Raw genomic sequence first — 13,044 nt, 5'->3', positions numbered from 1 at the left:
ACATGTAGGCTTAGAGAAAGTGTTGTCAAGACTGAAGAATATTTGAAGATGTGGGGTAAAAAGAGGAAGGTGGAGAATGAGCTCAGATTTTTTAAATCAGACTTTGCTAAGATGGTGTTGGCGAAGGAGGAGGCACTTTCCCAGTTGGACAGTGCAAAATAGGTTCTCACCGAACTGAAAGAAGTGGTGAATAAGACGTGTCTAGATGATCTCGATTAGGGAAATGTATATATTGTTCTTATGAACTTGAATTAGCTATATGTTGTATTGTGTTGTTTTCAGGTAGCTATCGTACTGTGATGTTAAAATATATTTATGTGCGTGATATGCTGAAAGTGCAACTATCCCTGGGTAGTTTTGATAATTCCTAACAACATATAGCTCATTGAACTAATGTTATCTCAATATGATCATTTCAGAAAGTTTAATGATTGCATGGCATGGATTAGGAATGTGGACCCCTCAAAATGCTATGGACACATATTGGCTCAAGCTCAAGACTCTACATTTTCATTTTAGTGATCCAAGATCACATTGAGTCCATAGGAAAAGCCAATACTATTAAAAGGGGATGAGGCGTTGCTTAATGGCTTGCTTGCTCAAAATTCTTAGTGATATGCTCCAAAATCCCTCAACCACTTTCTCATATCCACATATGTCCCAGACCAAAAGTCAAACCCGGCCCTACCGATTTGATCTATCCGGCGCCACCGAGTTCACTTGACATAGCCACTGCCAGAAACCCTAGTCACTTCTCTCTCACCGATAGGGACACTACTAGGAAAAGGCCTACTAATGGCGCACCAGTTTTCCCTACTAATGGCGCACCACTGGTGCGCCATTAGTATCACGCCACTAGTATTTATTACTAATGGCGCACCACTGGTGCGCCATTAGTATCTGGTATACTAATGGCGCACCGCCCAGTGCGCCATTAGTATATAACACCATGCGCCATTAGTATGCCTCCCAGGGCCATATTTAACCATGTGCGTTGGCACACTAATGGCGCAATGCGGATGGATGCGCCATTAGTATACTTGGCATACTAATGGCGCACTCTGTAGTGATGCGCCATTAGTATGAATATTAGGTTTTTTACTTTTCTAATTTTTGCACGGGTTACAAAATATATTATTTGACAGAATATAGACAGTAGCATACAGCAACAGCAGATTCATCGAATACAATAGAAGATTAGTCTCCGAATACAATTCATCATATTAGTCTCCGAATTCAAAAGACCGAACAAAGATAAAACATTACAAGTCTCGAGACCGCGAGTATCGAGTTTCTCGGAAGTAATACTAATCCTAACAAATCCTACTAATCATCATCATACAACTTCTACTCGTTATTCATAACAAGTCATACGATCATCATCTTGATAGTCATCGAACCAACCCTACTTAATTGTTCTTAGCACATGATCATCAGTATTAGGCAGGACCTAAATACCCTATTTAAGCTAAAATAGCATAAAACAATATAGACCCTGACTCTCCATTATGGAGAATGGAGAACATCCTGTCTCCAATTCTTGCGCTTCGCTTCCTTTTGCTTTCAAGAAGCTCCTTACGACTCTCCATACATTTTTTCGATCCTTTGATTTTCATGTCTCCACTTCTTTTAGAAATCTCGTATGGAGAGTTGAGATTCGTAGGACGACCTGGCTGTATGTTCAAAACATTAAGACTACCTTTCTGATACATCATATGAGGCACACAATTCTCTGGGATTATCTGTTGAAAAACATAGTAATAACTTCATAGTTAGCAATGATGTACTAGTTTTAGAAGTATGCAAAAGATGCACGGATGTCGTAATAGTAAAAATCTTACCAGGGTATCTCCATGGTAGTTACCGTAGTTGAACACATGCACTAGTGGCACATATTTACCATAATGTTGAGGAGTTTGATTGTGGAAAATGTAATTCTCAATGTTAGTACAAAATCTGACCAGATGATTTTTCTCCTTGTAAGTTGTTAATTCGGAGCCATCGGTGTAGTGGGTTTTGTCTACCATCTCCTGCACATTCTTTGAACAATAAAAATAAGTTGTCAATGGAAATAAGTTGTCAACTATTTTGAAATAAACAATATAAATTAGCTAATAACTATGTTTGAGAAACTCACATAGCGGTAGAACTGGAGGCGTATCAACAAGGACCCAAATGTCCATATTGTCTTGGTTGATGTCAGGATTACCAAGATCCATGGTGATAAGCATACCCTCATCAAAACCATACATCTTGCAAAATGCTTCACAATTTTTGCAACCAAAATGGGTTACGCTCTCAGAATTATATAGATTTACTTCAAAGTCCACATCGTGATGAGTCCTTAGGTGAATTTTCTTTGTTTCAGAAATTTCATGGTCTTCAAAATCCATCCTCTCCAAGACAAAGCGTCTTGCATGGCATGGGATAAGCTATACTCGAATTGTAAAAGATGAAAATTACATGTTGAAATAGTTGAAGTCATGCTTAATTATGAAAATAACACTTGTCGTCATTGTGTAGCGTAATGCTGAAGCGCCGATCATCGTCCAGGTGAGGCATGTCGCACAGACCTCGATCATCGTGGCACCAGTCGCACTCCGCCGGGAGACTTTCGTTGTCCGATGATGATGACGACATATCCTACATTCATAATTCAAAACTTCATCATTAAGGGTTTGTCGACACCGAGGCATCCTAAAAGCTAAGCTTTTATCATTTAGGGTTTGTCGACGCTGAGGCACCCTAAAAGCCTAAGCTTTCATCATTTAGGTTCTTATCGACACCGAGGCACCCTAAAAGCCAAGGTCTTATCATTTAGGGTTTGTCGACGTCGAGGCACCCTAAAAGCCTAAGCTTTCATCATTTAGGTTTTGTCGACGCCGAGGCACCCTAAAAGCCTAAGCGTACATCATTTAGGTTCTCATCGACACCGAGGCACCCTATAGAATCCAAGTTAAGTTTTCATCATTTAGGGTTTATCGATGCCGAGGCACCCTAGGTTGGGCCTAATCACTTGGCACTAATCACTTGGCTCTATTGCCACCTATGTTGGGTTTATCATCTAGGGTTTATCGATGCTAATGAGAATTCTAAGTTGGGCCTAAACACTTGGCTCTATTGCCACCTATGGTCTAATGCAGCAAGAATGGTGGGGCAGTTGATCCTACTTAATTAAGTACTAAGATACCCCGGCCAATGCATTAGTCGCAAGTACCCCATATGTCCTATTTTTAGCAAAGTCATGCTAAAATTCACGGAAAATTTCAGCATGATCTTTGCTGAAAATAGGACATATGGAGTACCCGAATTTGCCGGAACGGAAGTTAATCGACATTCCGGAAAACTCAAGGGCCTCTCGGGGTACCTGCAAATTCATCACGACACAATGGTCGGAGACAAAACCTAGCCACAGACCATATGGTCCTCTGCTTTCATATGGACAAAAATTAGCTCAACTTATGTGAGCTTCCATTCCAGATCTAATAGGTCACCCAACAAAAAATCATCAATAATTTAGCAAGTCTGTACAAACACATAAAGAATAGAAAGTTTGCTGCCTATTCAAACACAGAAACAAAACACTACTTGAAACTTCTACTACATTTGGGCCATGGCAATTTACTTTCATGGAGCATGACAAATGTATTTTACAGACCATGGCATTGTTTTTACTATATGCACCATGGCAAATTTCATCTATAAACCATGGACAAATACATGATACAGTGCATTTTTCTTCGAAATGACAAATACTCGGTTGAAAATATGCAAATGATTTCCTAGGGGTTTCAGACATGCTATGTGTGTCTGAATACATGTGTGTCAGAATCATGTGTCCAAGTCAGTCACAAGCACAAGCGGATCATGTGTATTCAGATCAGGAGCCAAGCTCTAAAACTAGACTTGTAACTGACTTTTAAACTGAATTTTTACTTCAAAATAAGAGTACCATGCCTGCTTAACTGAATTTTTAACATAATCTATCTCTTGGCCTAGGAGTACTCAATTTCAATCTCTCTCTTGGCCTAGGAGCAAGTTTGTGTAGCACCAAATTTGTGCAGCCCCAAGTTTGTGCAACTGTTGGTACAAAAATGTGCAGCCTCATGTTCGTCTCTCACTTACTATGTGCTGGTTATGCTACATAATCAAATCATCGATCCAAGAGCAGTATATTTGTGTTGTTTAGCTTTTTCTGGAAGGTTTTTCTCAGAGCCTACTTTACTTAAAACAGATGATTTTAAATATGAAGACAATAAGTGAACAGCATTCTAGGCAAGCGATTCCAATCACTTTTTTACTTTTCTTCCTCAAGCCCATTCATCCAACGTTATCTCCTTTCTTGCAACACAGCAAAAAACAACCACTAGCTATCCAAATACATGGATGCTGCCTCTACCACCCCCTAAAACAAAAATCAGACCTATTTAACTCACATATACATTCTAATTAGATCAGACAGATGTTTCAACACAATAAACATAGTCATGTACAATAAGAAGCAAATGTGTTACTGTCAGGGTTTGGTTTCACTTGAATAAAAACCATGCCAAAGAAACTAGCAGGTAAAAGTACAGCATTGCTCGGAAATTTTTGCACTCTGCATATACAAGCTATATAGTATGAAATCAAATGCATACAGCTGAGACAAGCATCGACCATAGCAGTCCACAGCCATGAACTTGTACAGAGGGGGAGAGAGGCGAGACAAGTGGTCACCTTGGTGACAGGGGAACGAAATCCAAACAAGTCGAACCCACAGCAATAGCTTCTCTGTATCCTGTTGAACCAAGTCCTTCCTTCACACAACACAACAGCACAACATAACTATAGATGAGAACGTGTCAGAGATTGGAGGAGATGAAGAAGAAAATCAGCAAGAGACAAGGGGAAGAGGGATTCGTACCCTGTTCTCCTGCTGGACGGCGGGGAGGTCGCGGGCCTCCTCTCCGAGGCTCTGAGGCTCCAAATCTCCGGCGGTTTCTAGGGTTTCGAGGGGGAGGCGGCGCTCGAGGGGGAGGAAGGGAGAGGGAGGCGGCGGGTGCGCGTGGGCGGCTGCGGCGCAGTGGGTCGGGGCAGCAGCGGCGGCGGCACGGTGGAGGGAGAGGGACGAAGTAGTCTGGCGAGAGGGAGGGACGAGGGAGGGACGAAGTGTATGGATGGGGGAAGATTACTAATGGCGCACCCCCAGGCGGTGCGCCATTAGAATGTTATTTCTTCATAGCAATGGTGCACCAGCGGGACAGTGCGCCATAAGTATTCTTTTTTAGATAGCAATCGTGCACTAGCCACCCGTGCGCCATAAGTAATAATTTTTATTATTATTATTTAAAAAATAAATATGAATATGAATATGAAACAGTAATATTTTTTTATAAAAACAGTAATAATTGTTGTTTAACAACAATTGTGGTCTACACTTTTTTATTATTATTTTTCAAAAAATGAATATGAATATGAAACAGTAATATGTTTTTATAAAAACAGTAATAATTTTTTAAAAAATATCATCAAATTTGTTATTTGAGAATATCATCGGCGGCGACGGTGGAGTGGGGGAGGGTGCAGGGGGTGCTCGTCGGCGGCGGTGGAGCGGGGGAGGGTGCGGTGGGTCGGCGGCGGCAGTGGAGCGGGGGATGGTGCGGGGGGTCGGCGGCGGCGGTGGAGCGGGGGGAGGGTGAGGGGGGGTGCTCGGCGGCGAGGGGGATCTGGTGAGGGGGATAGCTATCGAGAGGGAGGGGGATCAAGATCGTGTGTCCTCATGAATATTCATTATTTTTTCATATGGAATATGAAAAATATCATCAAATTTGAAAAAATATTCATGAATTCAAAAAGTGCCCATGAAATTTAAAAATATTCATGATATCAAAAAGTAAAAAAAAGTGCCCAAACTAGTAATGGCGCACTATGCAACAGTGCGCCATTAGTAGTTTTGCAAAAAAGTAAAAAAAATACAGTAGTGGCGCACTCTATGGCTGGTGCGCCATTAGTAGTTCTAACTACTAATGGCGCACTCTGCCTGGATGCGCCACTAGTATGTTTGAAAAAATGAAAAAAAAACATTTTGTTACTAGTGGCGCACCGTGTGCTTGGTGCGCCATTAGTGTCTTCCACACTAATGGCGCACCAACAGATGGTGCGCCATTGGTACATAGTAATGGCGCACCACTTGTCTGGTGCGCCATTAGTGTCATTTCCATCTATAGCCCTTTTCCTAGTAGTGGGATCTCGGTCTCACCGAGATGGGATTGCAAACTCTCTGTTTCCCTTCATAACGTTTTGATCCAACCGAGATGAGCGATCGGTCCCACCGAGTTCGTAATGCAAACTCTCTGTTTCACTTTTGTAACGTTTCGGTCTCACCGAAATGAGCGATCCGGTCCCACCGAGTTTGCCTGACCAACTCGTTGTTTACCTTTTATAGAAATCGATCCTACCGAGTATGTGTAATCGGTCTCACCGAGATTACGTTATGCCCTAACCTAATGAAATCGGTCCTACCAAGTTGACATGTCGGTCCCACCGGAAATCCTAATGTTCACATTTTAAACTAAATCGGTCTGACCGAGTTTTCTGATTCGGTCCCATCGAGTTTGGTAAATTGTGTGTAATTGTTAGATTTTGTGTGGAGGCTATAAATACCCCTCCACCCACTCTTCATTCATGGAGAGAGCCATCAGAACGTGCCTAGACTTCCACCATACATTTTCTGAGAGAGAACCACCTACTCATGTGTTGAGACCAAGATATTTCATTCCAACCACAAGAATCTTCATCTCTAGCCTTCCCCAAGTTGCTTTCCACTCAAATCATCTTTCCACCAAATCCAAATCTATGAGAGAGAGTTGAGTGTTGGGGAGACTACCATTTGAAGCACAAGAGCAAGGATTTCATCATCAACACACCATCTATTACCTTTTGGAGAGTGGTGTCTCCTAGATTGGTTAGGTGTCACTTGGGAACCTCTGTTAAGATTGTGGAGTTGAACCAAGAAGTTTGTATGGGCAAGGAGATTGCCTACTTCGTGAATATCTACCCTAGTGAGGCAAGTCCTTCGTGGTCGATGGCCATGGTGGGATAGACAAGGTTGGTTCTTCGTGGACCCTTCATTGGTGGAGCCCTCCGTGGACTCGCGCAACTGTTGCCCTTCGTGGGTTGAAGTCTCCATCAACGTGGATGTATGATACTACCACCTATCGGAACCACGCCAAACATCTCCGTGTCTACATTGCGTTTTCTCCCGCCATACTCCTCCCTTTAACTTCATATGCAAATGTTTTACATTCTACTACTATACTCTTAGATTTGCATGTGTAGGTTGATTGCTTGACTTGTGCTAAGTTGCTAAAATCTGCCAAGACTTAAAATTGGGAAAAGGCTAGATTTTTATTTGGTCAAGTAGTCTAATCACCCCCCTCTAGACATACTTTCCATCCTACGAGTGGTATTAGAGCTTTGGTCTCCATTTGCATTGATTTCCATAGCTTTTGGTGATCATAGCCTTGGTTTCACAACCTAGGAGAGTATGGCATCTAGCGAGGGAAATTACCACCATAGAGGTCCCTACTTTGATGGTACTAATTTTGCTAGTTGGAAGCATAAAACGAAAATGCATATTCTTGGACATAACCCCTCCATTTGGGCTATTGTGTGTATTGGCTTGCAAGGTGTATTCTTTGATGGGAGAGAACTGAACCGTTAAGCTAGCGCAGAAGAGTTGAAGGTGCTGCAATACAACGCTCAAGCTTGCGATATTCTCTTCAACGGATTGTGCCCCGAAGAATTCAACAAAATCAGCCGTATTGAGAATGCAAAGGAAATTTGGGATACTTTGATTGAAATGCATGAAGGTACCGACTCCATCAAGGAATCCAAATTGGATGTGCTTCAAAGTCAGCTTGACAAGTTCAAAATGAAGGATGGTGAAGGTGTCGCTGAAATGTACTCTAGGCTTGCTCTCATCACAAATGAGATTGCCGACAGATTCATCATCAAGAAGATCCTAAGAGCCTTGGATGGAAAATATGATACGTGTGCACATTCATCCAAATGATGCCCAATTACAAAGATCTCAAGCCAACGGAAGTCATTGGAAGAATTGTTGCTCATGAGATGTCACTCAAGGATAAGGAAGAGCTTCACAACAAGTCTAGTGGTGCTTACAAAGCCTCATGTGATGTTCCTACATCATCAAGTGAGAAACAAACCTTCAATGAAGAATTGACCTTAATGGTAAAGAATTTCAACAAGTTCTACAAGAGTAGAAGCAAAGAAAGAAGTTCCAAGTCAAGGCCTGATACGTCTCCAATGTATCTATAATTTTTCATTGTTCCATGCTATTATATTATCTGTTTTGGATGTTAATGGGCTTATTTATACAATTTTATATTATTTTTGGGACTATCCTACTAACCCAAGGCCCAGTGCAAATTGTTGTTTTTTTGCCTATTTCAGTGTTTCGCAGAAAAGGAATATCAAACAGAATCCAAATGCAATGAAACCTTCGGGAGAGTTATTTTTGGAACAAACGTGATCCAGAGGACTTGGAGTGGACGTCAGGAAATCAATGAGGAGGCCACGAGGCAGGGAGGCATGCCTGCCCCCCTGGGCGCACCCCCACCCTCATGGGCCCCTTGTGACTCCACCGACCTACTTCTTCCTCCTATATATGTCCATATACCCCGAAAACATCCAGGAGCACCACGAAACCCTATTTCCACCACCGCAACCTTCTATACCCAAGAGATCCCATCTTGTGGAATTTTCAGAGCTCTGCTGGAGGGGTAATCAATCACGGAGGGCTTCTACATCAACACCATAGCCTCTCCGATGATGTGTGAGTAGTTTACCACAGACCTTCGGGTCCATAGTTATTAGCTAGATGGCTTCATCTCTCTTTGGATCTCAATACAATGTTCTCCTCGATCTTCTTGGAGATCTATTTGATGTAACTCTTTTTGCGGTGTGTTTGTCGAGATCTGATGAATTGTGGGTTTATGATCAAGTTTATCTATGAACAATATTTGATTCTTCTCTGAAATCTTTTATGTATGATTGGTTATCTTTGCAAGTCTCTTCGAATTATCAGTTTGGTTTGGCCTACAAGATTGATCTTTCTTGCAATGGGATAAGTGCTTAGCTTTGGGTTCAATCTTGCGGCGTCCTTTCCCAGTGACAGCAGGGGCAGCAAGGCACCTATTGTATTATTGCCATCGAGGATAGAAAGATGGGGTTTATATCATATTGCTTGAGTTTATCCCCCTACATCATGTCATCTTGCCTAATGCATTACTCTGTTCTAATGAACTTAATACTCTAGATGTATGCTGGATAGTGGTCGATGGGTGGAGTAATAGTAGTAGATGCAGAATCGTTTCGGTCTACTTGTCGCGGACGTGATGCCTATATACATGATGATGCCTAGATATTCTCATAAGTATGCACTTTTCTATCAGTTGCTCGACGGTAATTTGTTCACCCACCGTAATACTTATGCTATCTTGAGAGAAGCCACTACTGAAACCTATGGCCCTCGGGTCTATCTTTTATCATATAAGTTTCCAATCTATTTTATTTCGCAATCTTTACTTTCAATCTATATCATAAAAATACCAAAAATATTTATCTTATTATTATTATCTCTATCAGATCTCACTCTCGTAAGTGACCATGAAGGGATTGACAACCCCTTTATCGCGTTGGTTGCGAGGTTCTTATTTGTTTGTGTAGGTAAGAGGGACTCGTGTGTAGCCTCCTACTGGATTGATACCTTGGTTCTCAAAAACAGAGGGAAATACTTACGCTACTTTGCTGCATCACCCTTTCCTCTTCAAGGGAAAACCAACACGATAAGGGGTTGTCAATCCCTTCATGGTCACTTACGAGAGTGAGATCTGATAGATATCATAAGATAATATTTGGTATTTTTATGATAAAAATGCAAAGTAAAATAAAAGCAAAGGAAATAACTAAGTATTGGAAGATTAATATGATGAAGATAGAGCCAGAGGCCATAGGTTTCACTAGTGGCTTCTCTCAAGAGCATAAGTATTTTACCGTGGGTGAATGAATTACTGTTGAGCAATTGACAGAATTGAGCATAGTTATGAGAATATCTAGGTATGATCATGTATATAGGCATCACGTCCGAGACAAGTAGACCGACTCCTGCCTGCATCTACTACTATTACTCCACTCATCGACCGCTATCTAGCATGCATCTAGAGTATTAAGTTTATGAAAACAGAGTAACGCCTTAAGCAAGATGACATGATGTAGAGGCATAAATTCATGCAATATGATAAAAACCACATCTTGTTATCCTCGATGGCAACAATACAATATGTGATTGCTGCCCCTACTGTCACTGGGATAGGACACCGCAAGATTGAACCCAAAGCTAAGCACTTCTCCCATTGCAAGAAAGATCAATCTAGTAGGCCAAACCAAACTGATAATTCGAAGAGACTTGCAAAGATAACCAATCATACATAAAAGAATTCAGAGAAGAGTCAAATATTGTTCATAGATAATCTTGATCATAAACCCACAATTTATCGGTCTCAACAAACACACTGCAAAAAGAAGATTACATCGAATAGATCTCCACAAGAGAGGGGAGAACATTGTATTGAGATCCAAAAAGAGAGAAGAAGCCATCTAGCTAATAACTATGGACCAGAAGGTCTGAGGTAAAATACTCACACTTCATCGGAGAGGCTATGGTGTTGATGTAGAAGCCCTCCGAGCCGACGTGGAGGCTGTTTTTGATGACCCGAGAGGTCATCGTCGGTGCAGCGGACTAACAGGCGGTCATGATGAAACTGCCAAGCCGGAGAGTTTGGCCGACAGCCAGGGCTCCCCCGGTGGTAATGTTGTTTTTAACAACGAGACTAGGCATCCTTCCTTATGGCGACGACATAGTGGAACTCTCAATGAAAGCACCAATGTCGGTGTCAAAACTGGCGGATCTTGGGTAGGGGGTCCCGAACTGTGCGTCTAAGGCGGATGGTAACAGGAGGCAGGGGACACGATGTTTTACCAAGGTTCGGACCCTCTTAATGGAGGTAAAACCCTATGTCCTACTTGATTATTCTTGATAATATGAGTAGTACAAGAGTTGATCTACCACGAGATCGGAGAGGCTAAACCCTAGAAGCTAGACTATGGTATGATTGTATGTTGTCCTACGGACTAAAACCCTCCGGTTTATATAGACACCGTAGGGGGCTAGGGTTACACAAGGTCGGTTTAAAAGGAGGAGATATACATATCCGTATTGCCTAGCTTGCCTTCCACGCCAAGTAGAGTCCCATCCGGACACGGGACGAAGTCTTCAATCTTGTATCTTCATAGTCCAACAGTCCGGCGAAAGGATATAATCCGGTTGTCCGGATACCCCCTAGTCCAGGACTCCCTCAAGGAGAACATTTTGTTGAGATCCAAAAAGAGAGAATAAGCCATCTAGCTAATAACATGGACCCGAAGGTCTGAGGTAAACTACTCACACTTCATCGGAGAGGCTATGGTGTTGATGTAGAAGCCCTCCGTGATGGATGCCCCCTCCGGCGGAGCTCCGGAACAGGCCCCAAGATGGGATCTCATGGATACAGAAAGTTAAAATGGTTGAATTAGGTTTTTGGCTCAGTATCTGATCGTTTGGGGGTACGTAGGTATATATAGGAGGAAGGAGTACGTCGGTGGAGCAATAGGGGGCCCACGAGGGTGCAGGGCGCGCCTGGGGGGTACGCGTGCCCCCCTACCTCGTGGCCTCCTCCTTTATTTCTTGACGTAGGGTCCAAGTCTCCTGGATCATGTTCGGTGAGAAAATCACGTTCCCGAAGGTTTCATTCCGTTTGGACTCTGTTTGATATTCCTTTTCTTCGAAACCCTAAAATAGGCACAAAAAAAGCAATTCTGGGCTGGGCCTCCGGTTAATAGGTTAGTCGCAAAAATAATATAAAAGTGGATAATAAAGCCAAATAATGTCCAAAATAGTAGATAATATAGCATGGAGCAATCAAAAATTATAGATACGTTGGAGATGTATCAAGCATCCCCAAGCTTAATTCATGCTTGTCCTCGAGTAGGTAAATGATAAAAACAGAATTTTTGATGCGGGATGCTACTTGGCATAATTTTAATGTAATTCTTCTTAATTTTGGTATGAATATTCAGATCCGAAAGATTCAAGATAAAATTTTATATGGACATGAAAATAATAATACTTCAAGCATACTAACTAAGCAATTATGTCTTCTCAAAATAACATGGCCAAAGAAAGTTCATCCCTACAAAATCATATGGTTTAGTCATGTTTCATTTTCATCACACAAGAATGCTCTCATCATGCACAACCCCGATGACAAGCCAAGCAATTGTTTCATACTTTAGTAATCTCAAACCTATAAACTTTCACGCAATATATGAGCATGAGCCATGGACATAGCACTATGGGTGGAATAGAATATAATGAGGGGGGTTATGTGGAGAAGACAAAAAAGGAGAAAGTCTCACTTCAACGAGGCTAATCAATGGGCTATGGAGATGCCCACCTATTGATGTTAATTCAAGGAGTAGGGATTGCCATGCAACGGATGCACTAGAGCTATAAATGTATGAAAGCTCAACAAAAGAAACTAGTGGGTGTGCATCCAACGTGCTTAATTTTGGTATGAATATTCAGATCCGAAAGATTCAAGATAAAATTTTATATGGACATGAAAATAATAATACTTCAAGCATACTAACTAAGCAATTATGTCTTCTCAAAATAACATGGCCAAAGAAAGTTCATCCCTACAAAATCATATGGTTTAGTCATGTTTCATTTTCATCACACAAGAATGCTCTCATCATGCACAACCCCGATGACAAGCCAAGCAATTGTTTCATACTTTAGTAATCTCAAACCTATAAACTTTCACGCAATATATGAGCATGAGCCATGGACATAGCACTATGGGTGGAATAGAATATAATGAGGGGGGTTATGTGGAGAAGACAAAAAAGGAGAAAGTCTCACTTCAACGAGGCTAATCA

Source organism: Triticum urartu, chromosome 1 (assembly GCF_003073215.2).
Source record: "Triticum urartu cultivar G1812 chromosome 1, Tu2.1, whole genome shotgun sequence".
NCBI classification, from domain to species: domain Eukaryota; kingdom Viridiplantae; phylum Streptophyta; class Magnoliopsida; order Poales; family Poaceae; genus Triticum; species Triticum urartu.
The sequence above is the reverse complement of the archived record's forward strand: the minus strand, read 5'-3'. Positions refer to the sequence as shown.